The sequence below is a fragment of the Echinops telfairi genome, unplaced genomic scaffold, assembly GCF_000313985.2.
Source record: "Echinops telfairi isolate 266 unplaced genomic scaffold, ASM31398v2 ScPeMD7_443;HRSCAF=831, whole genome shotgun sequence".
In the NCBI taxonomy this organism is placed as follows: Eukaryota; Metazoa; Chordata; class Mammalia; order Afrosoricida; family Tenrecidae; genus Echinops; species Echinops telfairi.
The window spans coordinates 84480188-84485853 of record NW_022104341.1 but is presented as its reverse complement, the minus strand read 5'-3'; positions in this window follow the sequence as shown (position 1 = coordinate 84485853).

Genomic DNA, 5666 nt, shown 5'->3' with positions numbered 1-5666 from the left:
GCCGCCCGCCTCCCGGTGAAATGAAGTTAATTTTGGTTCCACTCAAGAAAACAAAAAGAGTATCATAATACTAAGCACTACAAAACTGGATTATTATGGGGGGACATCGGGGGAATAACTTTTACTTAGGAGAATGTCACTGGAACTTGTCTCCACTTATGGACGTGAAGGTCTCTCCCCATGGGAGCCAGCCTCCCAGACTCCTTAGATGCATTAGTGTTGAGAGTTTGTCTGCAAACACTCTCTTCCCCGTTCTGTTTCCCACACCCCACTGTAAGGATCCTCACACTGTCTCTCTACCTTAGACCTTCCTTCTGATTTCATGTTGGCATTTGAACACTTCCACTTGCATATTCTCAAAGACCTCACACTGAGCAGCCTCTGTCCTGGATAGCTTTTGTTTGCTCCTTCAGGTGCACTCTCTGCCCTGTTCTGGGCCGCACATCAATAGGCTTTCCGCTCTGCAGCTTCCCAGCTTCCTTCCTCTCTTTTTTCCCCACTTCTGTCCCCTCAATGAATGACATCCAAGACATAAGCCAAAAGCTGGGGCAACACCTAGACTTACCTGTTGGTCATCAGAGCCTTGGTGACTCATCTCACGAGTCCATCCCCTCCTCGCTGTTCCCAGGCTGCTCTGCTGAGGCCTTTTGTAATGTTCTGGATGGTCCATTTATTGCTCATGCTCCTAAATTCTCAACCCTTTCCAAACATTCTCAGGCCTGCAGACAGACAAGTCGTTTGCATGAATTGAGCATTAAATGCTTGGGGCTAATTGCTGGGAATTCAGAGATCAAGTAGAAAGGAGGATGTCAGACTGAGGCAGAGGTGGCAGTATGGACCCACCTAGGGACACAGAAGACAGCTGGTGTGTCTCCAGGGTGGCCACGACCGGATGAGAAGTCACTGCCATCTGCCCTCGAGTCGATGCTGCCTCATAGTGACCCCACTCCGCCCGCGGGTGTCCAAGCCTGGAACTGCTCATGGGCCTAGAAGCTCCTTCGAGCCGCTGCTGGTGATCTTGAACTGCCAACCATGAGGATTGCGCCTAGTGCTTACCCACCACACCCCCAGAGCTGGGGAAAGATATGAAAAAGGACACAAATATGGTCAATGAGGACAAAAGAGAAACACTTAACTACATAAAATTTGCAGTCCCCTTGCTGTGGGACCGCAGGGGCCGGGCGGTCTGTCATCTGTAGCCCAGAGCAGAGGCCACGTCGGTTGGAAAAATCCTAAGTTGATTCCTGGGAGCGCTTGCAGAAGGAAAACAGCCAGGTTTCTCCTCTGCGCGGTTTCAGCGTCCAGCCCCGACCCCACAAGGGAACACACAAAAAACAGGGTTTGGCAATGATTACAGGAGGAGATTAGCTGGTTGTTTTTTCCCCACAATGTCCTAAGATGCTACTGACATCCTAAGAAGGCAGGTTCTTCAGTGAGGATTAGGAAGTGATCTCTGCCTACATTTCTCCAGGGTCATTAGACCACCAGCCCATGTGACGGACCTTGTGGGCTGCCTACTTCCCAAGTTGGGACATCCCTGCTGATTAAGCTTAACAGGAGTTTTTACTGTCAGGGAGGGAACTGTTACCATTTGGACTTTGAACAAACTGAATCTTAAATTAGGTTATATTTCTAGTATCGATGTTCCCTATATCGAACTAAGGATTGAAAAGTGCTCACTGGGTTCCCTCATGGCACGGTGGCCCCGGAACAACGGACAATACTAGGCAAATACATAGATTCCCAGATTGTCAAAAACACCCTCAGACCGGAACTCAAGTTTAGGCGGGAAGCTAAAACTGAAGTACTGTACTTGGCTTACTAAAATGGCTGACGGACAGCCTAAATCAAAACCCCATTGTGTTACAAGCCCCCGCCTGCCTTTCTGAGAAGGTTACTTTGGCTTTTTCTCCATTCATCAGCATATGGCCCTGGGCCTCTGCTGGGTGGAACCAGGAGAAATGCCGTCTCTAGAAACTGGACAGGACAACCGTCAGACACTTCGGCCATTGACATGAACGAATTGCATGGCTTGCAAACCTGCTGGTTTCTCGAACGCTGCCTGTAATTTGACTAGACCGTTCAGAAAACCAACAGTTACTTTAAGGCTCGTTTGAGCTAAATAGATGAGTTTTTCATCGCAGTAATTCGAAAAGAAGGGCTCCCACATTCCGTGATCACAATGGATGCCCACTTTTGACTGGCATCTGGACGCCTCACAAAAATGCCAGGAAAGGAAAGTGGCTCCCAGGCATGATAGGAGATAGCATTCCCAAAGTAGCTAAGCAAAAGGAATTGCAGGGTTACCATTCAGCCCCTTCCTCCTCTGCACCATTGCAAACTGCTGGTCTTTTGTAGCTTTCTTTGCCTTCGTATCTGAGCTACCTTTCTTTCCGACAGACCGCCGTCTGACATGGCTTTTAAAACCCGTCTTAGTCGGTCCTAGATAGAATGGGAGGAAAATGTGGCATGAAATACGAAATGATAAACTTATGTTTTAAAAAAGAAGATCAGACTTACTGGTCTCATAGAGACTGGTAGTACCTCAGAAACGATGGCCCTTCACTCTTGACTGAAGGAAACTACATCCCTCACTGTTCCTGAGTCGAGTCCAACTACCAGAAACCCCCAGGAGAGAGGAAAACTGCCCATGTGGGTTTCTGAGGCTGTCAGTCTTAATGGAAGCCGAAAACCTCGTCTTTCTCCCACAGAGTGGCTGGTGGTTTTGAACTGTTGAACTAGCAGTTAGCAGCCCAACTTGACCCGGGGGCTCAACTTTCATCAAAACAATGTTGTTGTCCTTTGATGCCGTCAAATTGGTTCTGCCAACCCTGTGGCCAACAGAACAGAGCACTGCGCAGGCCTGTGCCACCCTCACCATCAGGCCTGCATTTGAGCCATGCTGCGGTCGCTGTGTGTGTGTTGGTCTGGGATGACTAGAAAAACAAATCCAGGGACACTCGTGTGTGTAAGACAGAATCTTCTATCCAAGGGTAATTGTATATGAAAAAAAAAATGTCCCGGCCCAGGCCAGATCAAGTCCATACGTTCAGTGTTAGCCCATAAGTCTGATATAAGTCCATATGTCCAATACTAGTCCATTAATTCTTCTATAGACTCATGCAGCACATGCAATGATGTCGAAAGCAGGAAGATCACGGGCCGGTGGGTGAAAAGTCTTGTGGAAGCATCTCGGCGCTGTCACGGCCCTCCACGTGGCTCCTCCAGCTCCAGGGCTCTGGCTCCTGTCAGCATGGCTTCATGTGGCTTGTCAAAAGAATGTGAAGCAGAGAGAGTGTGTGTCCTGTCTCCAGGGAGGAAGACAGGAGTTCCCAGAATCCTCAGGAGAAGGCCATGCCCACACAGAGGCCTCATTGGCTATGACCTGATTGACAGGCTAGACTCCACCCCGTCGCTCAAGTTGACAGGAGCTTATGTAACGGCCACACTGTGTTAACACATCACATTGGGGATTTTCGTCTTCCTCACTGACCCTCTAAGCATGATGTCCATCTCCAGGGACCGGCCACTCCTAATGACATGTCCAAAGTGCATGAAATGAAGTGTCACCACCCTTGCTTCTAAGAAGCGTTGACTGTACATCTCCCGAGACTGAGTTGTCGTCCCACTAGCACTCAGTGTGCTTCCCCAACATTCTAATTCAAATGCAGCAATTCTTCTCCCAAACCCAACGGAACTCACTGCCATCGAGTCAGTGCTGACCCCTAGTGACCCTGCAGGACAGGGTAGACCTGTCCCTGTGAGTTTCTGAGACTAACTGTTCAGTAGAAAGCCCTGTCTTTCTCCCGCAGAGTGGCTGGTGGTTTTGAACTGCTGGCCTTGTGGATTGCAACCCATGATGTAACCACTACACCACCAGGGCTCCTAATTCTTCTCAGTCATCCTTGTTCATTGTGTGGCATTTGCATTCATTTGAGGCTATGAAAATCCCATGATTTGGGTCAGCAGCTTAGACTTCCTCTTTCAATAGCATCAATTCTTGATGTTACTTCTTGGAACGGCTAAACATTGATCAATTCTTGTTGCCAATGTTCTTGTTAGCTGCTATCGAGTCAATTTCCACCTAGAGTGGCCCTAGGTACCCCAGACCCAAACACCGTCGTTCCTGGGCCAGCCTCACAGCCGGTGCTATAGTGGAGCCCCTTTTGGCGCCCACTATGCTACTTGACAGTCTTCCTCTTTTTCACCGACCTACTTCACCAAAGTGCCCGGCACAATGTCTCCCCATTCCCACGGCTTCGGAGCATCCTGCTTGTACTTCTGTCCACAAAGATTTATGTGTTCTTCCCACAGTCCCCGGGGCTCTCAAGGTTCTTTGCCAGCACCATCACTTAGGAGCATCGGTTCTTCTTCAGTCTTCTTTATCTGTTGTTGTGAAAATAGCATCGAGGCTTCAGCCATATCTGAGGTCCCCTGGCTTCCCCAGAGGCGTGACATGCCCCCCCACCCCTTCATCTTTCTTTACCTGTTCTGACACCAGCCCTTCCTCCCCCGATACTCTGCTTTTGAGTTTGACCATTTGTTGTAATGCCCACACGGACTCACAACATTCACGACGATGGAGGTTTATTAAGGAAGTTCACAAGGTACTGCTCCAAGTCAGGCTCTTTCAACATTCGGGATAGAGGCGTTGGCCCCAGCGGTGCCTCTTCTCAGCCCGCAGACAGTCTCTCTGGTGCACAGCCTCGCAGCAGTGCAGTTCCTTGCCTTCTTTCTGCCTCTGTGGCCCGGGAAGCCAGCCCACTTTCTGCCTCACAAGCTCACATTTTTGGTGCTGATCTTCGGGTCTCTCTCATGGCCTCCTCATCTTGGGCTCTGGTTTTGGCTCGGGTCCTTTGCTCTGCCCCATAGACTCTGCGCTACAGCCTCTGGTACCTCTGGTCCCGGAGATCTCAAATGTGCCCCACTGCTGATGGTCCTGAGATTTCTCTCTGTGCTCCGGCTTCTGAGATGGCTCTTCCACACAGAGCAATGGCTTTGATGGAGGGGTGGCTTTTGTCTTTCAGCAGACTATACCCCCAAGGAAACAAAAGGTGTAGCTTGGTTCACACCTTCTACTACAGTGGAAACTTAATCCCTCCTTAATCCTGTCTATTAGCATAGCCGAGAACTCTCTACAAATCCAAAATGGGAACCAGACATACAGTCAGAATTATGATATCACGTAAGGAACAGTGGCTAGAAGGGCCATATGAATGGTTGACCACATCTCGATTGTCCCATGTTCACATGAACACGAGGCTATTGGAAATACCCCGGCTTGGGTCAAGTCTTCAAAGTGACGTCCCTGCTCTTCAACATTGTAAAGTGGTTTTGTGAAGCAGATTTGCCCAACACAGTATGTCCTTTGGTTTCTTAACTCTTGCTACCAGCAGCATTGACTGCAGATCCAAGAAAAATGAAATCTTTGGCAACTTTGATCTTTTCTTTATAAAATCCTTCAATACTGAAACTTAAGGTTGGATTTTTTTTTTCCTTCGGCTCTTTCAGCTTGAGATACAGTGAGTATGCTCTTCCTGTTTGGCTTTAACTAACTCTAGGTTTTTTTAAAAATCATTTTATTAGGACCTCATACAACTCTTATTACAATCCATACATACATCCATTGTGTAAAGCACGTTTGGACATTCGTTGCCCTCATCATT